This window comes from Cynocephalus volans, chromosome 6 (assembly GCF_027409185.1).
Source record: "Cynocephalus volans isolate mCynVol1 chromosome 6, mCynVol1.pri, whole genome shotgun sequence".
NCBI classification, from domain to species: Eukaryota; Metazoa; Chordata; class Mammalia; order Dermoptera; family Cynocephalidae; genus Cynocephalus; species Cynocephalus volans.
Window position 1 is genome coordinate 81,880,172 of NC_084465.1, and position 25,113 is coordinate 81,905,284.

At 34.1% G+C, this 25,113-nt stretch overlaps 1 protein-coding gene and 1 pseudogene across 25 annotated transcripts in view; both read left to right on the forward strand.

Annotated features, from left to right (window-relative positions):
- The window catches only part of HDAC9 (histone deacetylase 9), an 899,944-nt gene that overhangs the window by 456,700 nt on the left and 418,131 nt on the right, over window positions 1-25,113 (forward strand). The window lies entirely within an intron of this gene.
- Window positions 22,516-23,550, forward strand: LOC134380072 (casein kinase I-like; annotated as a pseudogene).

Genomic DNA, 25,113 nt, shown 5'->3' on the forward strand with positions numbered 1-25,113 from the left:
CAGTACAGTTCTTTTGGAAAGTTATTTGGCAGTAGATATCAAGAGATTTGCAAGTTCATGGCATTTGATTCATTAATTCCATTTCTGGGAACCTCTCCTAAGGAAACAATTCTAATTATAGAAAAAGTCTTATACACACGTCTCCATTTCAGCACTGTTACTAATGGCAAAAAATTGGGAAGTTTCAACAAGTCTGCGTAATAAAAATGGTGGCTTTGCTAATTATTGAGAAATCAGTTCTAATGAATAAGTTCTGAATGATTGTAAGGAATTGTGTGTGATTATTATGATCTGGCTTTTATATGAGATGAAATTATGCTGAAATAGGAAGTTGGAGATTGTTTAACAAGAAAAATAATATAGCTACAAAATAATATGAATATATTTTTTCATTTTAGTACACTTATCCACACATAAACACATACATGCAGATGTGTACATATGTAAAACATCCAACAGGATATATAAGATCTTAACAGTCATAACATCTGGGTATTAGGAATTGACATTTATATTTTCTGATTTTTATTTTTATTTCCTAATTTCTTACAATACCAAATATATACAATATTACAAATTAGTAATAATAAAGGATATTTTAAAAAAAGGAATTGAAAACAATTTGAAAGTCTATCAGTAACATCTGGTTAAAATAGTGATTATGGCACTAATTCTAGATTATTTCATTACATTTAAAGATAGCACTTATGAGAAATTTTGATAGCATAATAATATGTTTCTATTATAATATTTAGGGAAAAGAACAAGATTGAAAACTTTTTACATAGGTTGTTCTCATTACGTATGTACTTCACTCCAAAAGTCGATCTCACAGTGATTTTTCTAGGTAGTAAAACCCTGTTTTTTTTAAAAAAAATAAATGTTCTTCAATTATTTGTTTTCTAAAATGAATATATAATAGCCGTTTAATTGGAGAAAATATATATCATTGAAAATTCTATTAGTAGAGCTCTAGTATATGTTTTAAAAGTTTTAGGTCATTGTTGCAGGCAGTTAAAAATAAAGTTATAGCTACAAATCATGGCTGTATTTAAATAAAAGTAGTACTTCATGGAAGAAATACATGTTAAAAGAGGATTATATGATGTCTTCTTTAAGGATAGGGTAAAAATCTACTCACTTCTTGTAGACAGAAATGATTACAAAGATTTTTATAAATTCAGCATAAAGGTGAGTTCCTTAATAATACTTTTTGTTAAATCATTCATTCACTTCTCTGTTCAGCAGTTATCCATTGAGCATCAGCCTGAGTGCAAGGGATTCAGAAATAAGAAATATAATAGGAGATAATACCTAAAATTGACTCTTTTCTTACCTTTTGGGCCAAAATTGGAAGAAAGTTAAATTATCTCAAGATAGCAATATCATATGTGATTTTAAAAATCCAAACGTTTTTAACTATCTAAGCAATATTTACTGAATTTCCAGATGTTCTCTTAGCTCTTTAATTAAGTTCCCTAATTTCTGTCTCATTCCAGTGTTGTAGTCAGCAGCCAAATGCCACATATGGAAAAGTGTTCCTCTGGAAATAAATTGAATATTTAAAAATCTACTGTCACTTATCTTAATATTTAACTAAATAAAACTTCTGTTTCTCAGTGTTTTCACACACATTTTCATGTGTCTGTTAAATTGTTGATAATGCTACATAAGTTTAGAGAAAACTAAATTAATTCTACATTTAGAATGATTTTAGGGGTAATGTGATAAATCATTCTTTAGAGGAATTAAATAAATCTAAGTTTGATTTCTTATTGGTATAATGAGGCTTTTTATTTGCTTCCTATATGGCAAGTTCAGAAAGCTATTAATATTATTATTTAATCAGAGGGCTCTGAATATCTTTTAATGAGAAAATCTACCTTGTGATACTTTATTAGGGAATCCAATAAGATGCAAGAGGAATTTTTAAAGATCTTATTAGCATTTTAGTTTTAAGAGAAAAGGTTCTGCACTCAAATTCCCAGCTACTTTAGGAATAGTGGTTATTTTTAAAGCCAGAAGAAGCTATTTTGGAGTCCTGTTAGTTCAGCATTTAAGATGTATTCTCCATGTGATATTGACTTAAAATTTAAAAAGCAGATGTAGGTCAAAGGAGATTCTGAAAACACTTTTTGGTGTTCTATCCTGGGGCTTTGACAAGTTTAAAGCAATGATGAGTTTTTCTTGATATCTAATCTGAATTCTCCTGATGTACTTTAAAGTCATCTCTTCCTGAATTTTCTTTATTGCAAATGGAAATAAAAATAAAATTCTTATGCATGTTCTTCATTTTAATGATATGGGTTTTACCCATAATACACAGGGATAGAAACAGAACATTTCATGAAAGATTGACATCATGAGAAATACACAGAAACTATTAATAGGAATTTCTTCTAAGAGTAGCAGCAGGAGATAAGGAGTGAGAAAGGGAGATTTTTGACCTTCCACTTTATCTCTTGTACTGTTGAACTTTTTTGCCATAATCATATTGTTACTTTTGTCATTTAAAAGAAAAAGATGAAATTTTATTTATTTACATGTAAAATGTAGATTTATATTAGGCTTTTGGCATATTAAGGGCTTAATAAATATTTAATTGCATTTCAGCATTTACTTATATTTACTTTTATTTTTACAAGTGAGCCTACCACCTGCTGGACTTGAAAGAATCTAGCATTTAAAAGTTTTTAACAATATAGGAGACCTAGAATAAACAAGCATAAACACTGTAAACGTTTAAAAAAGATGTTTAAAGAATGTTGTTATGTTTGTTAACTTTGGCCCCAAATACAGAAAGCATTTTTTTTTCATTAGAAAAGGGGTCCCCAAACAAGACAGCTAATAAACCAAACTTACTGGATATAGTTTTTGCCATGTAATCAGTCATCTTTCCTGATGATTCATTTTAATGGTATTCGTCTCATGTTTTACATATTTCATTTTCAGAATCCTCAGAAAACACACTCATTTTTCCAACTATTAAAAGAAATAAACATAACAATTTATTCCTAAATATAGTGTATTTCCAGTTATTGGCCTTTCTTTCACAGGCCATGATAAGTAAAGGAACTGCAGAGAAATAAAAGGTAAGAGGAGACAAAAGCGACATAATGTTTCATTTCAAGACTATATTTCAGGACCAACCCACTAAATCTGTACACCATACTCTTTGGATGTGGAAACTGAGGTTGTGCTTTGCCCAGCAAGCTAATGCTTGGTTCTGATAATGCCAAGGTAATAAATAGATTTAGTCCCTCTTTGGGCTAATTTGTTTCTCACAACTATTGAAACTTCTATATTAAATATGTGGGTTTTGTAGTGTGCTAACAGAAAACCAACTTTAATCTCTTTCTTCTCTTCCCATCCACAATGGTACTGAACGAGAAGTCTGACCCACCAATGGGAATGAACTGTAGGCCCCAAGACTACAGTCAATAACAATCAAACTTCATTCAAAGTAAAAGTTTCTCCTAGCTGGGGTGAGCTGCATGAATAAGCCTGAAACGGAAAAGAGCGGCATAGTTAGTTTTACTTGTTCCCCCCACTTTGGTCTTCTACCCCTCCTCTGCCAACTTGATAAAGGTGGTAAAATTGGGAAAGGGGAGGAAAGGTAAGAAGCAGGGAAAGGGCTTACATGTTGGGTGAGCTGACGTCCCTGCTTTGGACAGATGATTAAAGCTGGCACTTTTCCTGTGGATGCCCATTAGGGTTCACTCACCTAGAGTTCCCAGAACTAAGTGAAACACTCCCCGACTGGCCAATTAGAACTCCTCCTTTGTACTTTGGACATTAGCCTGTACACCTCTGGAAATTTCTCCTGAAGTCTCCTCGCCCAGCTAGGTCTCTCTCATGGGCCGATTGTAAGACAATACAGGCCTCTTTCTCTCCTGGCCCAGATGTGGTCCACATGATACACACACACCTTAGCCCTGCTGATTAGGTGGGCCATCTTTTCCACGTGGGCTCAATTACCTTCTCATCCTGTGCTTCAGTCCTTTAGATTTCTCCGGCTGAAGTCAGAAACCCGTCCACCGTCTCTCCAAAACTTCAGGAAACACCAGTCTAAGTGTATTCTTTGAAGTCTTCCTCACTATTCTTAAGGCGAGGGACAGACAAGCTTCACAGTATCACTAAGGAGGGGGGTGGGAGGTGAGATATGAAACATATTCCCAGTTCTCTCTCAAGAAATTCTCTATCCCTTTCTCCAACTCCTTGGCCAGTTTTACTGCAGCCCTTTTATGCCTTTGAGTGTCAAGGAGCAAAGGGTTCCCCACACTGATTTTCAATTATTCCTTTTCCATCCTGCGTAGGTGGTCTGGAATGTGGGAGTAGTTGACTTTCCTGGATGCTCAGCCAAAATGGAAACAACTATTTAGGAACAGCTTTGGGACTATAACTTTTTCAACCTTTTATATAGTCTGTGAGATACTTTTACACTCAACTATCACATTCTAAGGTCTGTTTTAATATTTGTGTGTTAACAGCAGTAATGCTGGCTGTACTACGTAACTATAAGATAGTAAAGATGAGCCAATTGACCCAAATCTTCAATTCTTCCTATATTTGTTTTGATTGGTTGTTCATTCACTTGAACAGATAATACATGATATAAAATTTAAAATATGCAAAAGAATATATTTTGACAAGTACATTTTCCTTCTGCTGTAGTATCTCAGTGACTATTCCCTTTCCAGGAGACAAATATTCTATTAGTTATTTTTGAGATTTGTTTTTCAAACATCTCTGGAAATCTCAAGGTTCACATGGATCGTTTATAAAAATTAATTTTCTAATTGGGCCTTAGACTGACATAACTTTACATATATGTTATATGTCAGCTGAGAGGTGTTGGGCATGGAACATAACTGTGCTCAACCTGGATATTCCATCCAACAGAGATTCCATCTGTAAAATGAAAAATCATAATACTACAGACCTCACAGAGTTGTGAGAATCAACTGAGAACAGATTTAAAGGGATTAGTACAGTTTCTGTTACAGACTATTCACTCAGTAAATACTAATGTGGTTTATGTCCCAAGCTCTTCCTCACATAATATTAGCTTCTGCTTCCTCCCCACACTCAACACCAGTCACTTTGCCACCAACACTCTCTGTGTGCCTCTATGACAATTGTTAGGTTTCCTGCACATACTCAGCTCCAAAATCTTGCTGTGTAAAATGCGCACAGGGTGCCCTGTGCCTGTCTCTGGCATAGCACTTCCGTACTGCAGTGTAATTGACTATTTATTTTTTTCCCCCATGTAGTGCCTTGTTCAGTGTTTTGTCACTCTACACAGTAATTGGCACAGAGTGAACAGTGTGTGTCTGTTGAATGCATGAATGCACAAATTAAGCAAGGCTTTTTCTATTTTGATAGAGGGGAAATAGACAGAGGTGCAATATTTTGATGACATGGGAATTGTGGTGACCATAAGACTGGTTCACCTAGAGTCAGAGAGGCAGGGTTAGTTGGGAAGAAAGAAAGTGGATGTTAAGGGGAAGGCAAGAGGTAATGATGAAAAGCCATGGAAGTCAAATTACATATTTAGAAGTTTTGCTTGGACCTCACCTTGCCCTATCCTCTTCTCCAGGTATTAGAAAGTAACTATTTGGTTAAGAAAACGTTAAGGAGACCATGCATGTCCCTACAAACTTTATCAGCTGCAGAAAGCTTCAACTGTCAGGAGATTGAAAGGTGTGTTATCTTGGTTAAAAGGATAGAGTCAGTTATTTGTGGGGGCATTTCAAGTTGATGCTTTCACAGGTGCTTCTCCAAAAGAAGCTGGTAGTAGTATGTATTGAGTTAAAAGTGTAACCTTAACAGTTAGAGTAAGAACACTAGTAAGACGTTGACAACTTTCACTGAGCGTATTTAAAAAATTTCTAAAGGAACTGTAATTCTTAAGTGATTATCTTTTATATTTCTGAAATGAAGAAATATTTCATTGTATATATTAATGTTTTGTTATTCCTAGATCTCAGTATATTTAAACAATTTAGTTAGATTATTTTAACTGCTTTATTAATGGAAAAATCACCCATTTAAAGTGTACAATCCAATGTTTTTTAGTACATTCACATGGTTGTGAAACTATCACCACAATCTAATATTCAAATACTTTTGTCCTCCCTAGAAGAAACCCCATACCCATTAGCAATCAATTCCTATTTCCCCTTTCCTTTTTTCCAGCCATAAACAATCACTAACTTACTTTTTTGTTTGTATAAATTTTACCTTTTCTGAGAATTTGACATAAATGGAATCATACAATATATGGTCTTTTGTGACAGGCTCAGCATAATGTTCTCAAGGTTTATTCACATTATAACATGTATCAGACCTTCATTTATTCTTGTTATTGCTGAATAATATTCCATCGTATGGATATACCACATTTATTTATCTGTTCATCAGTTGATGGATATTTGAGTTGTTCCCCCTTTTGTGTACTTCTATGAACATTCATATATAAAAGTTTTTGTGTGAATGTCTTTTCATTTCTCTTGTATATATCTAGGAGTGAAATTGCTAGGTCACAAGTGCTTACCAACACTTGTTATATTCAGTGTCTTTAATTATAGCCATTCTAGTGTGTGCAAAGTGTTATCTCATTGTTTTGATTTGCTTTGCCCTGAAGACTAATAATGTTGAGTATCTTTTCAAGTGCTTATTGGCCATTTAAATACTTTCTCTGAAGAAATGTCTTTTCAAGATTTTTGCCTATTTTGTATTGGGTTTTTTTATGTTTTTGTTGTTGAGTTGTAAAAATTTATTTTATATACTCTAGATATTAAACACATATATGATTTGCAATTATTTTCTTCCATTCTGTGTATCGATGGTATCATTTTCAGCGAAAATTTTAATTTTGTTGAAGTACAATTTATTTTTCTTTGGTCACTTGTGTTTTTGATTTTGTTACCTAAGAAACCATTGCCTAATCCAGGGTCACAAAGATCTACTCTGTTTTCTTTCAAGAATTTTATAGTTTCATCTCTTAATATTTTGGTCTATGATCCATTTTGAGTCAATTTTTTATATATGTGCTTATTAAGTTGTCTCAGCCCCATTTGAATTGTCTTAATACTTTCGTCTGTAATCAATTGACCATAAACGTGAAGGTCTATTTCTGGACTCTAAATTTACATCTGTCCTTCTGCCAGTACTTCATTGTCTTGATTGTTATAACTTGGTAGTAAGTTTTGAGGTCAGGAAGTGTAGTCCTCCATGTTCTTCCTTTTTAAGATTGTTTTGGCTATTTTGGGTCTCTTTTATTTCCATATGACTTTCAAGATCAGCTTGTCAATTTCGGGTAGGGGGTGGGAAAGGTGAAATCTGGATAAGGATCACATTGAATTTGTGGATAAATTTGGGGAGTATGGCTATTGTAATAGTATTAAGTATTCCTTTTATGACCATGGAATGTCTTTTCATTTATTTAGATCTCCTTTAATTTCTTTCCATAATGCTTTGTAATTTCAGTGTGCCAGTATTGCACTTCTTTTGTTGAATTTATGCCTAAGAATTTTATTCTTTTTGATGTAGGTTATTTTTTATTGATCTGTTATATAGTTGGATTATATTTACTGATCATAAGTTTCCAAGAGTTTCTAAATATATTAAAAGGTAGCTTTTGTATACTTAGAAAATTTTTGTGATAACTAAAAAAATAGTTTATTGCCATTTATGTGATTCCATTTTTGTTCTCAAATGATTTTGCCTCTTTAAGAAAAGAATTGTATTTTCTTTTGCCCTCTGATTTTAAAATTTAATAAAAGAGTTTAATGTTGCCATGACAGTGTTGCCATATTCTATTAGTGATTTTTTCAAAGGATTTCTACTTGTTTCATTCATGTGGTCTTCAAATCCTGCTGACTATACCTTGAAAATGTTTCTCAAATTGATCCTTTTCTTTCTATCTGCATTTGGTAGCCCCAATTATTGAATGGTTATCTTCTTCTGTTAGTTTATTTTAGTTGTTTCCCCATGTAATATATTGTACTTAGAGGTTTTTCTTATAACCCCTATGGACAGAATTCGTTTTTCTTATTTCTGCGATGTTACAGTATATTTAAGGTGCTTAGCACAGTATTCTTCATGGAGAAAACTTTTTTAAAAATGACACCTATCATCATCCCTAATTATCTGTTCAATCACTAGTGTAGCCTTTATCATATTCTTTGTCTTTCCTCTGTTTTCTCACTGTCTCTTCCCTCAGGGCTCCTCATCACTGCTTAGATTGTAAACTTTTTGAAAGCAATGACTATCTATTCTCACCTTTCTGTTTTCAGGAACAACATAGTTTAGAAACAAGAAAACTAAGTAAAGTTGTGGTAGGACAATTGAAAAATAAAATTCTGTATGATTATAAATCAATGCGAACCACTTTTATGTCTGGCAAATTATGGATAGTACTAACACAGTGAGAGCTTTATTGATAATTAAATGAAAAATTACAGTTTTCTCAAGTTGGAGGTAGTCCTTTTTTTGACTTGCTTCTTCCTATTAAGCTTCCAAATATTTTTTAAAAGAAAAATTGTATTTCTGACTTTATTTTACAATTTGGTTTCATCTATTCTTTCTATTTAAATACTAAGGGGCAGCTGGCATATAGCAATCTAAACTAAGTGAAAAATAAATTCTCAATTCTAATATACCAAAACAGGATAGAAGATGTCAGTTTTTATAGATAGATCTACCATATGACTCAGCTACTCCACTGCTGGGTATATACCCAGAGGAATGGAAATCATCATGTCGAAGGGATACCTGTACTCTCATGTTTACTGCAGCACCTATTTACAAAAGCCGAGAGTTGGAACCAGCCCAAATGTCCATCATCAGATGAGTGAATAAAGAAACCATGGTATATCTACACAATGGAATACTACTCTGCTATAAAAAAGAATGAAATACTACCATTCATAGCAATGTGGATGGACTTAGAGAAAATTATATTAAGTGAAATAAGCCAGGCACAGAAAGAGAAATACCACATGTTCTCACTTATTTGTGGGAGCTAAAAATAAACAACTAAATAAATATACAAACAAAGAGGGGTGGGGGTGGGGGGTGTGAAGAAGACATGAATCACAATAATTCCTTGAACTTGTTAAGACAAGTGAAGAGCCATGATGTTGATGGGGGGAGAGGGAAGGGGGAAAGAGGCATTGGTAAAAATCAACTAAACTGTATATTGAGAAATTAAAATTTAAAAAAAGAAAAGAATAACAACCAAAAAATAAATAAATAAAAGCGATATTTTTTTTCGATTCTGAATAACCATTATATGTGCTGCAATATTTTTATTTCTTTCAATTATTTTGTACCACATACTTATGATGGTCATTGGGTCTCTATTTCTGTTACTTTTGGTTAACATAGTACTTTTATACTAATACTTTACCAGTAGAATGTATTGAAATACATTCAATGTAGTCACAATTTTAATGTTATACCTTTTATTTTCCTGTAAGACTTAGCAAATGCACTTCTCCAGAATGTTATTTTAGTTATTTTAAGCTCATCTTTGAGCTCCCACTGTTCCCTCTACTTCCCCTTATTGTTTTAAACTGTGAAATCTGTGAATATAAGGACCATGTCTTAGTTTCCTTTGTATCTCATATAGGTCAGCATTGAATAAATATATTTTTTAAAGTATCACATGGTTTGTTTATCATATAATTTAAATTTGAGAATCCAAATATTTTTCAAAGGGAAAAGAATTTCTGAGAGTAATTTTTCTCTTAGCATCTTAGTACCCAAACTACACTTCCTTATAAGATGACTTAATCAGCACCATATCAGAGACAGCTTGCTGTGTTTACCATTGTTAGTTGGGCCAGCATATGTCCAAAACAGTTGGAATGAGAAAAACAGCCTTGACTTGAAGCCAGGAGGGGGAGGGAGAGAGAGTTCTTTGGCGATTGAACAGGAATAAATGCTTTGTACAGTGTGGGGTACTTCCATAGGAAACAAAAGGGGGGAGGCAGTATTCTTTTAGCCAAAAAAAGAAAGAAAAAAAGTGTATTTTGAAATATCTAAATGCTTTGAAGCAATTGAAATAAATTGGTGATGTTATTTTATTTATATAAGCCTTTGCAAATAATGTGATCTTTTTATGTTAACCAAAAAAGGGAATCCTAAGATATTTATAATGCAGATAATTTTTTTTTCTTTCAGTTTTACCATTGCAATTTAAGTTGTTTTTGTTGTTTCTAATTCCTAGCAATTTTCTGTTTCTTTATTAAGCAGTGTGGGGATTCTTGAATAAATAGCACATTTCACATTTCATAGAACTGGAATAATATTTCTGGTTTTTCTCAAACTGGGTATTGTATTGATCTATAGTCAAACTTTTTAAGTGAGGAAAATGTCTTTTCTTATTTCATAAGCAATAAATTACAAAAAAGTAGATATTATTGTGTGTTACACCTGCCTGAGAAGCAACTCTTGTAGAAAAAGATAATTTTTCACAGAAAGTCATGTTTTGATGCTTGTAATGCAAGATTTTTTGAGAAGTTTCTAAATACTGAAATCAAGCAATCATACAATTTTGTCCATAATTGAGTTTTATATCTAAAGCAAAGTCTGCCCTGGGGTATTTTTTAATCACATGAAGGTTTTGTTTTTTCAGGAGTTCTGGCTTTCAATTTCTGTCATTTCTTATTTGATGGTGGTCTCACTCATCCCTGCTAGAACTTCTCCCTTTCTCTATGGTCAGAACCTGTTCTACAGGCCAGTGAAGACCAGCAGCAATTGCCTCTCTCATGAGATATACTTTCTAATAGAGACTAAAAAACAAAATAATACACATGCACACATATAATGTATAATTTGGGGATATGGAAGGAATAGCCATGGCACTACTATTTCAGCTTCTTTGTTTTATACATGAGGAACCCAAGGCCCCTTGAAATAGAGAGATCAAGAATAGAACTGGGCATTGTAAATAGAACTGTGATGAACATGGGAGTGAGGTATCCTTTCAACTTGTTTATTTCTATTCCTTTGGGTATATACCCAGGAGTGGGATTTCTGGGTCGTATGGTAGTTCTATCTGTAGTTGTTTGGGAAGCTTCCATACTGTTTTCCATAATGGCCACACTAATTTACAGTCTCACCAACAGTTCCTTTCCTCCACATCCTTGCCAGCATTTGTTATTCTTAGTCCTTTTGATAATAGCCAGTCTAGCTGAGATGAAATGATAACTCAATGTGGTTTTGATTTGCATTTCCCAGATAATGTTGGTGATGTTGAACATTTTTTCATGTATCTGTTGGTCATATGTATGTCTTCCTTCCCTTGAAAAATGTCTGTTCAGCTCCTTTGCCCATTTTTAAATTGGATTATTTGGTTTTTTACTCTTAAGTTGTTTGAGTTCATTGTATAGTCTAGATATTAATCCCTTCTCAGACGTATGGTTTGCAAATATTTTCTTCCTTTCAGTAGGTTGTCTTTTCACTGTGTTGATTATATCTTTTGCTATGCAGAAGCTTTTTAGTTTGATACAGTCCCATTTGTTTATTTTTTCTTTCCTTGCTTGTGCTTTTGGGGTCTTATTCATAAAGTCTTTTCTCAGTCCTATGTCCTGAACCAACCTAAATGTCCATCAACAGACGACTGGATAAGGAAAATGTAGTATATATCACAACGTAATACTACTCAGCCATAAAATACAATGAAATTTTGCCATTTGCAGCAACATGGATGAGCTTGGAGAAAATTATGTTAAGTGAAATAAGCCAGGTACAGAAAGAGAAATACTGCATATCCTCAAGCATAAGTGGGAGCTAACAAAGAAAGAAAGACCATAGTAAAATGTTGAACTTTCAGAAGGAGAGAACAGACCTATAGTTACTATAGGTGGGAAAAGGGGAAGTGGAGGGGGGATAGGGAGTAAATGGGTAAGGGACACAAAAAGAAGTTATGATTTGTAATGATAAACGTGCTAATAATATTGATTTGATCATCACATACTGTGCACAGTATAGTCAACTCTGTACCCCATAAATATGTATAAATAAAATTAAAAAGAAAATAAAATGACTAGAACTGGAGACTCAGTGTTTTTTTCTGTTATGTCCTGCTACTACCCATTGGCAGGATATTTGGCATTAACGAGCAATTGAGAGAAGATTGATAAATAGCTTAATTTATTCATTTATCTATTCTCCAAAGCAAGTGTATTCCATGCTTGAGAAAATCAAGTATGACAAAAACTTGGTTTTAGCAGTATGGATGTAACTGATAAGTTTCATGAAAGCATTTTCAGAGCAGCCTAGGAGGTGGAAACTAGGTATGTACTGTAGGACCTAGACATGAGGGTGGACAGAGGAGGGATGTGTCAGGTGTTCAGAATCAAACCATCCCTCAGGTCCTGAGCTTGGTTATCAGGTCAAGTGTGTCAGGCCTGGCTTCCTCTTTGCTGAAGATGAGTTTTTCTTAGGAGGTGACTTAGTCATTTATGCAAATGGACATCTGCTGTGCCAGCCCCACCTGTTCTCCAGACATGCCCAGAAATTTCTGAACCTTGGCTTTGAGTATATCCTGCATCATGCTAAATTTACCTTGTGGAGAATAAACTCAACTGAACTGCCTACTTCAATCTAGCAGAGACATGCCTAACGTGGCAGGCTGAATTTTCTTACTGAACTAAGGAATCACTCAGGGTTTTATCTTCATACATCTATCCCTACCCTGGCAAGGTGAGGACAACAGAGTGAATGCCCCCATATAAGAGTATTTCAAAGTTTATGGAAAGATTCATGTTACCGTTCTATTTTTCTACAAATTTTTTGATGTATCCTTTAGGATAGAGAAAAATTGCATCTATTTTTGGTTCTCTCATTTCTTTTGTTTAACCATGGTAATATTTCTTTTACTTTTATAAATTTCATGGGTGGCAAATCCCAAACCTTTCATTGAAAGCATTTTTTTTTTTAACTAGAACTTAAAATTTTGTATAAAAAATGAGTTCTATAGCTGCCGAATATTCTGCTGGTCTGATCTAAGTTAATATTATGAATTCTGTGGAAAAGAAATAAAAGGCTTTGGATTCAGAATGGCTTTGCTAAGCTCTATGATTAGCAATGTATTTCCTGTAATCTTGGGTTACATTAATTTAAAATTACATTAATATCTGAAAGAACATTGAGTAGCTATTTTTTTTCCATGAGTTTTTTTTTTTTTTTTTTTTTTTTTTTACAATGCCTAACTACCAGGACTATTTTTTGTGGCACCAAATTTCTTTAGTGGTTTGGCTACAGATCTATCACTAGGTTATAATGTCCAACCATATAGCATTATTATTGCAGCTTTGAGGTACCTATGATGTTTCCTTAAAACCTCAAGGTTTTAAAATATTCAGTATAAACAAAATCAACCCACACGTTATTAACAAAAATTTAAATGTCAAATAAATGCAATATCCTTTAATTTCTAAGCATTCCTTTGCTAAACTCATTCAAATGTTGATTTCTTTAAGATATACTGGCCTTTTTAGTTTATATATACATATAGTACATATACATTTGTAAATTTGGGAATTATATAGCAACTACTACACAGCCTGGAGAATTCTATGTCTTTTGCTTTATTTTATTAAAATAAATTTCAACTGAACAAATATTTGTTCTATACATAGCTTTTTGCAAGGTATATTATCTCTACCTTATGGAAAAGAGATAAATTAGGAAGAGAACACACTTGATTCTTTTAGTATGTAATATTATACGGTATCTTTCATTTAACCTCATTCTAAATTAATATTTACTATGTTTTTAAATAAGCAAGATAAAAAAAAGTAGCACTTAAAAAGTAATGTTGCATATGTTACCTTGGCAAAGTTTTTCTAACTTATCTAGTTAGTGTTCATTATCCTCATCTGTAAAATGGGATTAATAATAAGGCTGCTGTATTCAGTGAGAAAATCCATGCAAAATTCATAGCTAGTACTTAGCACATATTGCTCTTTTAAAAATGTCATCATTCTTATTTATATTTTTGTTTTCCAACTTAACTGCTTAATGTAAAGAACAAGCAAAAAGCCTAAAATAAATGAATTTTAATGTATATGAAACTTACAAATATATATGTATTATATGTATATGTATATGTATTCTCTCTATATAAAAAAACTATATATGTGTGTGTGTGTGTGTGTGTGTGTGTGTGTGTGTGTGTGTGTGTGTGTGTGTGTGTGTGTGTGTGTGTATATAAACTAATGAAAATACTTAGAGCTTCCTTTACACGGTGTTTTCCTTGTCAGCATATTCTGTCTCCTAATCATGTTTTATTTTAGGTGAAATAAACTATGATATTTTTAACCTCCTACATTAAACCAGTAGGTAGAGAGGTACCTTGGAAATTTTATTGTCACAGGGAAGTTCCTCTATGTGAGAATAAAAATTGACCTTAGATTCTCTTCAGCAGGAGTAAACAAACATTTTTGTCATTGACAGATAATAAATATTTTAGACTTTTCAGTCTCTACTGTCTCTGTGGCTCTCAACTCTGACTTGGTAGTGCAAAAGCAGCTATAGAAAATATATAAATGAATGAGAGTGTCTATGTTCTAATAAAACTTTATTTATAAACCCTGAAACTTGAATTTCATGTAATTATCATGTCAAGTAATTCTTTAATTTTTTTTTATTGTTCTGCAATGTAAACTTTTTTTATGGCCCTTTACCAATTTCTCCCTAACCCCCCTCTGTCTCTCTCTTTCCCACCTCTGGTGGTCTCAGTTCTGTTCTCTCCTTTTGAAAGTTCAAGGAATTATTGTGATTGTTGTATCTTTCTTTTTTTCTTTTTTTCTTCAGATCCCACTTGTGAGTGAGGACTTGTGGTATTTCTCTTTCTGTACCTGGCTTATTTCACTTAACAAAATTTTCTCTAAATTCATCCATGTTTCTGTGAATGGCAGTATTTCATTCTTTTTTACAGCTGAGTAGTATTCCATTGTGTATATATACCACATTTTTCTTATCCAGTCATCTGCTGATGGACATCTTTTTCAACTATTTAAACATATAAAAGTCATTCTGAAGTCACAGGCCATAAAAAATGACAGCATCCTGGATTTGACACAGGAGCTGCAGTTTGATGACCCCTGCTCTACAGATACCTCTTTATTTTTAATACTTTGAATAATTTTGTGTACTTCTGTTTGTACAAAGAAGTGCCACTTCAAATATCAGACTGATCATCTCAAAGCTGTGCTTAAAATATCAAGAAGCATTTTGTAACTCTGACAGTTCTCTCAACACAGGCTAATTCTATAAACAGATACTATGAGTTCTACCAGAAATAGAAATTTTAATGATGCTCTGACTAAACAGAAGCCACAGAGAAAAATTATTACATTTTTAAATACCAAATTATGGTTGTCTTTAATTAATGCATCTATATATAGTTATATGTGTAAAGAATTGATTTTTCTGACAGCTTCAGGCTCTTCTTTGAGGTAGACCTTTCTATTTATCTAATAAATTGTGACTTAATAATGGCCATAATTGTCTGTCATAAAGCACAGGGAATTATGAACTCAAAAAAGCACTGAAGTAAGAAAAAAATAGGCCACCACAGTCTATCTTGTCAAATCTTTTCTCACAATGTCAAAAAAACAGCTGCCTCTTGCTTTTTGTTACTACTTTCTTTCTTCAATTAAAAAGTAATCTAAAAATTATAGCCAATACTCTCAAACCTCATTAACACTGTTTATAGTTAGTTATGATTCAGTGTCTCTACTTCTGCTATAACCCAATGAGATTTAGTTAATCAAATAGCAAAGATGACTTCATTTTTAGACAGTCTTTACCTGTGAGCCAGTAGGCTCACAGATTGGTGAGTAAGGACATAGTGAACTTAAGAAAGAAAGAAAAAAAATGTTCTAGACTCAACAGAATTTTCTATAACTAAAAGAGAAGGGTGAAATACCAAATTTGGAATCCCTAAGTACAGAATTGTTTCTTAAAAAGAGCATTAAAACACATGTTAAGAAAGATGCTTTGGACTTACCTGAAAATACATAAATGTGTCAAAATATGCATAAATGTATTTGGTTACACATCTGTCTATGGAATATGTTGGCAATTACAAATACATGCTTTTCTTCACTTCTAAAAATAAAAATATGTAATAATATTTTAACAAAAACATTTTAGTCTCATTTCTATTAAGGCACACTCCAAAGTGAACTATGTGGAAATAAAATTGAAATCCTATTTTACAGAACTCAAGAATCAGAATATAGCGGTTAAGATCATGGATTCTGGAGATGGATAGTGTGTGTTCTAATTCTTATTGTAGTATTCTAAATTACCATTTAGTAGCTGTGTGACCTTGGCCAAGTTCTTCTGTGGCCTTCATTTTCCTCATCTGTAAATGAGAACCATAATCATGTCTACTCCACAGGTTACCAGAAAGTACAACCCCATAATGTTGTAAAAAAGAGCAAATGAATTAATATTTATTTTCTGAAGCATTTAGAACAGTGTTTGGTACATAATAAGTGCCATATAGTGTTGGTGCCATAATTTAAATTAAAATAAAAGCTCTCTAGACTTAGCAACATTATGGTATTATCCTTTATCCTTATCCAGGTTTTGAACGCCACAGCTTAGAATCAGTATGTATATAGGGAAATCACATTTTATTAGAATGCTTGAGTCCTGAAAACTCACATATTTTAAAACTCATGTTTCCAAGGTGATTTCTGACAAAGGATAGTGGGTATTTCTATTTATGAGCAAAAGTGGTGCCACCATGTGGCAATAACATAAATACAGCTGCCAATCCATTTGGCTTGGCCAGGTTTGAAATTATGCAATGTTAGATGAATTGTTATGTTTTAACACTGACTTCTTTTTTCCAAATTGTATGTGCAAAATGTAACTTTATTGAATATTTTCAATTCAAAAATTTTAAATTCCCACAATTTCAATTCTCATAAAATGAGAATGCATTGTTGTTTGGAAGAGTGTAATATGATTTGCCCCTGATTTGATTTCAGGAAAATAAACAAAGCAATCATGCCCTTGGAACAGTAATATTCAAACTGTGTTCCAAGGAACCTGAATTCCCAGTGGGGGAGGGACAAGGAAGGAAGGAAGTGGGTGAGACATTGGATCCTCCTCCTACCTCCCAAAACATTTTCATTCATGCTGCTTTTATAAGTTGAGAATAAGATTTTACTGGAAGAAAGAGTCCCAGTGGTTTAAAGAAATGTTTTTGTTTTTAAAAAGCCAGTGCAATCCTTATAAGGATTATATGGTTTTAGTGGGACTTTAAGCCTTTTTTTTAAAAAAATAAAGATTTCATCAGAATGTAGGAAATGACTAAGTTCTAGAGAAATGATAAAGTATATTGATTGAAGTCCTGCTCCCATTCTGCAGCACTGGAAGATGAGAGAGGAGAAAAGGAAAAGACACGGTCTGAATCAAAAAGGAAAAGAAGAAATGTATCATACGTGGCATTTGTGCTCTTTTTCTTCTACTTTCCTGCACATTTTGTTTTATTTTTATTTTTTGCGACTGGCCAGTATGCACATTTTAATGTATATTGTTGTCTGAAATATATCAAACACTGAAGCTTTCAGAAAATGCTGGACTATTTTGGACTGGTTAAAGGTAATTGTTCCTTGTTTGCAGGGCAGAAGAATGGTAAAACTCTTTTTTTCTATCAAAATACCACAAAGTTATGTGCTATTCCACGAACAAGGGTTTCTAATAGAAGAGTGAGAACACAGTCTTTGAAAGAGTTTATTTGCTGAGTGAACAAGTGTAATTTGTTCAAAAAAAGTGTTGATAGGGAGGGGTGTCTGCGAAGAGAAGTTTATTCAACAAATATTTATTAAACTTCTGTTGCATGTGATGTGATGTATACTAGGTTCTGGAAATACAAGGGAGTCTTCTGCCTTGAATATTAGGTTTTCACAATGAGAGGGAAGTTTTGTTAGCCATTTGCAAATAGTAATAATTTAGTCCTTGTCTGTAACCTAGAAGAAACCATAAGTTGTAGAAAAAAATATAGGGAAGGGGGCACTTGTTCCATCATCATCGTATTTCCTTTAGGAGTCAATTTACTCTAGATCCCAGATGAAGAGTGTTATATATAGCTAAGTACGTAACTCTTTTAGGGTAATACTTATATTTTCTATTTTTTAACACTAAAATTTCTCATCTACTCAGAGTTTCATTTACAGATACCTTTATATCAGATTAAAATTTTATCTCCAATTACAAAATAATATGTATTAGGTACTTCACTGTTATTATCTTGAAGTCACATAAATTGGCTTGATTTTGTTTCTATAGTGCAAGGAGCTCAATGAAGTCTTTACTGAGTTCTCACATAGTGAAGAACTAGCAAACATTGCAATACTTTAGAACTAAGTGGGTATTACAGATTAGTTGGCAATTTATGTTTATGTTATGGTTTGTTATGACTGCTTAATTCAAAAGCATATTTGCAGAGAGGGAGTTTGAATTAAGTAAATCAAAATAGTAAAGGCTTTGATTAAAAAGTTAGCTTGCTTCAACTTAAATGTTGATATTTCAAGGCCTACTGATATTTTAGTCATTTGTGGTTATTTTTGTTTCCTGTTCAGACCCTTGGGAAATAAGAGAATAGTAAATCAAAGCCCAGATTGCTTTTTGCATTTATTTTCTTTTCATTTATGCCATGTATCAGTGCACTTTAAGAAACTGAAGACATGTATAACTTGAACAGAATGATTTTGAGGGAAAATTGGATTTCTGTAATAATCAATTTAAATCATTATTATTATAAAAATTGTTATTTTCATGTTTGATAATTTACTAATTCTAGTTATTCCCTGATGATGCTATCATAAATATTAATAGTGGAAAATCAGCTAAGAATATTTGTATTACTGAAGTGAAATTTAGACAGTATTATGTATTACTTGTTTTCCCATTTTCCATTTTTGATGTGAGGCACATTCAAATTTGTTAATTTATTTCTCCAGAAAAAATGTGCCTTCTAAGAATACACATCTTAATGAAGGGTCCTCATAAAAAGCATTTCAGCATTTTTCAAAAACAAGCAACTATCAGTTATTTTAGACAACTCAAATAATTTTGATTAAATAATTTTGATGATTAACCTTTTATATTTAATTGATTTAATTCATAAATTCATTCATTAATTTAATTCTTTATCTTTAAAATTGGAGATTTGAAAAAAAAGTTAACTTATAGATTACTAGTTCTGATCTAATTTTCCAAAACAACATGGGGCATTTATCCATGATTTGGGCATTATTGTTTAGGTAATTCAGGATGTGGCCTATGCTCAGTGATTCCTACTGAGGCAAACAGCATGAGTGGGTAGGTTTTATTTTCCTCATTGTTCTCCTACCCCACTTTGATGGTTATTACATGTCAGCACATTGGGTTTTAAGAGATACACTGGGGTCTAGGAAATGCAAAATGGCATGATGGCTGGAAGAACATTTTAGGTTGTTTTCAAATATGTATCCACAATAGTTAGAAACTCATTCACTTACCAAAAATTTAAGCAGTAAAGTAGTATATATCTGGAATTCAAACAGTTGAAAAGCCTAATAACTAATTGCTTTAGGATTTTAATTGGGTATGTGTGTATGCAAATACATGCAAATGTGCACGTGTGTTTATAATTTGATTCCTATAGTATTCTTGTGACTGCCATCCATTCATTTATTCATTCATTCCTTCCTGGCATGCACTGAGGTCTTACTGTGTTTTCATGCTGTACTAGGCACTGAAAACATAGTCCTTGCCCCCATGGAATTTTGAATAGTGGTGAAGGTAGACAATTAGACAAATATTATGTAAAGAATTGCAAAATTTAATGGGAAAATTCAATCAGACTTAGACATCCTATATCACGTCATGTTTGAGCTGAGATATGAATGATAAGTCAGGGTCCTTGTAGAAAAATGGATTGGGATTAGGGGGAAGGGTTTAGAAAGAGAGAACATATATGGAGAATTTCTGAGACTTGGGAGAGCATGGCTTATTTAAGGAAATGAAAGAAGGTCCATGTGGCTTGAGTGAAGGGAGAGTACATGGTGATGAAGCTGGAAACACAGGCAGAAAGAATACCATGCCCAGCCATGTTAAAGACTGAGGCTTCACTGATGACTGTTAGCCAGGAAAGTGACAGAGGATGGCTTCAATAGAACAGGCAGAGATGGTGGAAAGATCTTGATGGTTTCTAAATATTTAAGAGTAGAAAAGATCATTCCTGCTGGTGAGAGAGAGGAGTCAAATATCACTTGCATGTTTCTCTTCTGGCTGCAATGATTGAGGCCGGGGTACTAGAGAAAGAGCAAGGTGAGACAGCTAAATGGAGAGTGCCAGTAGTAGTTGTACATGTGAGTCACACGTTTGGAATAGATGTTTAGGCTGGAGATAGAATTATCACCATATAGGAAGCAAATAAAGCTCTGGGAAGGAAAGAGATCACCAGAGAGAATCCTGAAGAGAAAAGAGAAGAGGGCCAAGTAGGGCTTTTCAAGGAACACTAACATTATTGCCCTGTCTGCATCATGTTTTCTACATTGGTTTATGGGTCAGTCTCCCACATTGGAACGTGAGTTTCTTGAAGGCAGAGATGGTGTTTACTTGTCTGGTTGACTAAAACTGTTTTTGCCATTTAATGGGCTTTATGAAGGGCGTTTTTTTGCTGAATCAAGGAGTAAATGAAAAACGGCATGTCAACCTCATGACACAATAAAAACAGTGACTTCAGTGTTATTTTAGATGTATATAGCCCTGAACAGTCTCTGACACTTTCTTTAGATGGCATAATAGTTGAGAACTGATGTTTCAGGGTAGTTATTGAGGCAGAGGACTAGAGGAATAAGATACAAACAGGTTGCAGGCACGGCCCTTTCCTCAGTCAGCTTATGCTATGATATAATCAACAGAATATAAAGAATAAAATTACAAAATTGTGTTTGTTTATTTCCAAATCAGTGTGAAAAGGGAAATGTGAGAGGTGGTAGCAGGATTTTGGAGAAGGGAAATTTCAAGGTGGTTTAAACTAATTTTTCATAGAGTTGAAGGAAGAAAAAGACTTGAGTTCTACTAATTTCTTAAAGTCTATGAATTGTACCTTGAAAACTCCTGTGTGTTACCCTTCTGTTTCCCCCAGTTCCACTGTTTTAATTCATTAGTCTGACAGAGAACCAGGAAAAACAGAGAAAAGGTGGGGGGGGGGGGAACACTCTTTTCCTCTAGTCTCTCTCATTCCATGCTTTTCACTACCACCAGACATAAACCATTTCTTCATGCCTTGTTTCCGCTTTAAAACAACTGATGTCAATTAGTGCTCACAAAATAAGATGAGGGAAACTAATTTTAGTCCTATTTACTCCTCACAGCTAGATAGGTCAGATTTTGTAAGAGAATCAACTCAAATAGCACCAGGCCAGTTGCAGTTTCCTCCCCACCATTTCTTGGTATCTGCTGTCCTTTGGCCCTGAGTTCATTCTTGGCCTTTTTAGTAGCATAGGGGAGGGTCAGGCAAATGTGCTTTCTTTGGGAAGCCTGCTCTGACTCTACCTGGTATAATCAGTGGCTTCTCTTTTTTTCAATTTCTGTAAGAAATAACATAGTACATTGTTTTGTGGTTGTCTCTCTGTCATGCCTTCTTATCCACAGAACCTGATAACCCTGTCCCACTCTGCCCAACCCCATATTCTGTGTATTTTGTTGTGAGCTCTAGCAAGCAGGGACTACATCATACTTCTCATTTTTATTTCCATTATATTTAGCAGAGTAATAGTATGTGCTCAAAAACATGTTTGTTGAATGAATTTGATAAGGAAATAGAACATGAGACACAGTATAAAAGGCATGAGGGGATATTATGTTAGAGATTATTGTTTATCTTCCAAAACTGGTAGCAGGAGATCAGCCCAGAAAGGTGGGGTGAAAGCCCACTGTGATGAATTTTGTTGGGGTAAACAGTATCTCAGGAAACCTAGTCCATAACTCATAATATGGATAGGAAGAAAGAGATTGAAAAATGACTTGTTAAAAATATTTGCAGGTGCCCTCACCCCCACTAGGTCGGCAGACCTTCCCAGACTGCTCGGCATAGGGACTGGGTATTTTGTGACGCTGGAGTGGGAAGAACAAGATGGTGACATCCATAGAGTGAGAGAAAAATGACATGGGTTCTTCTGGGCTGTAGCTCCACTGCAGTTCACTGCCCCCTTTTCTAGCCGGCTACCTTGAACAAGTGTCTTGGCCTGGTATCCTCGATGACCCTGCATACGTGGCAGCCTGGTGGAAAGAAGTAGTGCTGAGCGGTGGTGATCAGCTTCCCCTTGGTGGATTCTGAGCCCCGTAACACCGAGAAAGAGCCTCTGCTGCACATTTTCTGTCACCCTCCTCAGTAGTTTTGCTCTGTAGACAAGCCCTAGAGACCCTTTCACTGCCTCAGAGAGGTAGGGGCTTGGCCCCAGTTTCCCATTGTCATATCTCAGGATGGCTAGCAGCAGCAACTCCAAGGCGAAATTCATTCAGGAAAACATACACAGGTGTGGAAGATCAAGCCTGGCTCCTTCAAGGACCTTTATCAGGAGATAACATAACCAAAGGCAAGGAAGTGGCAGTTAAGCTAGAGTCCTAGAATCTCAAAAAGCTAGGTAGTAGGTACTTTTCCTTGCTGTACTAGAGCAAACGCTTAAAATTCTTCAGGATGGGTTGATATCTCACACATGAGGTGATGTGGTTAGGACAAAGACTGCAATGTGTTGCTTGTGGATCTTCTTTGAACCAGTCCTCAAGCTCTCTTTAATTTCTGTTCAAGAAGTCTCACAATGAAAACTGTACTTATGTAAGCTGACCAAATAACCAATAGGATTGCATATCTACATGCAAATAGTGTGATTCAGAGAGACTTTAAGCCAGATAAGTTCCAAATTGATTTTGGGTGTCACTATAATAAGTTATTCCTTATTGATTTTAGCTTGGCCAAAAAGTACAGAAACAGCAGGACAAGGCAGCACATACGTTAGAAGAAGATAATCTCCTTGGCACTACCTAATAAGCTAGCATCAGTGCACACCTGGTTATCGATAAGAGTTTCAGAGACGACATAGTATCATCAGGATACATGTTGATGTATTTTAATAGAGCCAGCCTGCCATGGCAAAGACTAAAGTCTGCAACAAAGAAACAGAAATATGAAAATGTTAGTGATAGGAGAGGTCAACATCTGTTGAAGTTTCATATAAGGGGTTTCCTGCAGAATTTGCCATATACTCAAACTATTGTTGTGGGCTGTACGTTGTGTAAGCCCTGATTACATGTGTCTGAAACAGCTATTCCATAATCTTTTCCGGACCCTGAACTACTTATGTTAACTACATATTTAATTAGACAATGTTAAAAGAGAAAACAGCAGCCTCTTTCAGGGGACAGTCAGTAGGTCCAAGCTTTCAAGATTTCTGTGATGAAAGGAGGAGCAGAAGAAGCAGAATAGATGATCAGAGTAACATTTGTTTCTCCCCGATCTAGAAATTTTAGTTCATATGTCCACTTGCCAGTGGTAATGGACAACCTTTCCTTGGTAAACATAAACTGGCTCTGGGCAACGTTATTGATACTCTTTCCCGAGTTGTGCCCTCTGTAACTATGAATATTAACTGAGGTTTTTAAACATGGTTCCAAGTTTTATAGTACTTTTTCAAGTGGAAAAATTAACTAAATAATTGACACATACAAATTGGTGGTGAGATTGTGCCTCTGCCATTTTTTTGCATGTGAAAACGTGTATTTTGAAATCCTACTGTTTTGAGAATGGCATGAACAGTCTTTAGCCATAGTAATAGTCGTACATGGTCAAAATTGTGCATTCTTTAAATTTTTCCATCCTTAGGGTTTGCAAGATGTTCACTTAAAACATTCGTAAAATGGATGGCTTCTTGTTTGCAAGCTAGCTGGTAAAGTAGCAACCAAAGAGTTCGGTTTTTGAACATATGAAAATTCTGCCTGCTTTTAACATGTGCTATGAATAATAGCATCTTAAGCAAAGAATTAAGAAATGCTCAATGTACAGCCATTATGGAAAACAGTATTGGTATTTCTCAAACAACTGCAGGTAGAACTACCATAATGATCCAGCAATCCCACTACTGGGTATATACCCAAAGGAATGGAAATCATCATGTTGAAGGGATACCTGCACTCCCATGTTTATCGCATATCTATTTACAATAGCCAAGATATAGAGCCAACCTAAATGTCTATCAGTGGACAATTGGATAAGGAAAATGTGGTATATATGCACAATGAGATACCATTCAACCATAAAAAGAGAATGAATTTCTGCCATTTGCAGAAGCATGGATGAGCTTGCTGTTAAGTGAAACAAGCCAGGCACAGAAAGAGAAATACAACATGTCCTCACTCATAAGTGGAAGCTAATAAAATAAAATAAAATAAAATAAAATAAATAAAGCAATCACAATAATACATTGAATTTCTGGAAGGACAGAACAGAACTGTGGTTACTAGAGGTGGGAAAGGGGGAGGGGGGGTGCAGAAGAAATCGATTAATAGACACAAGGAATGATCGTGTTTTGTGATGATGAACATGCTAATTATCCTGATTTGATTATCACACATCGTATTCAACTCTGTACCCCACAAATATGTGTAATCAATTATGTTTTAATAAAAAAATATTCAATGGCTACTAGATTACCTTAGTACTCTTAATTAACTCTAATGGCCTTGGTGTTTTTAAAAAAAACATATTTGTCACAGACATTTAGATATGATTTGAAAAAATATGGGACAGTAGAAGAAGGGGGAGAATCATTCATATTTCCATCCAAAATACAACTATCTTCTGAATTGAAGAAGTATGTATATTCCTTAAATAAATGTAATTATTGTAAACATCTATATAATTTAGGATTTCATTTTTACTTTGAAGTGAGAGCTTTTTTATTTACAAGCTCATTAAAAACTAAAAGCTATTTATAAAAATAAATATTGCATGAGTTGATAAGTGTTAAACAGAAGAAGTAATAACTTGTCAAAGAACAAATGAGAAAGACAATGTGAAGGAAGAAT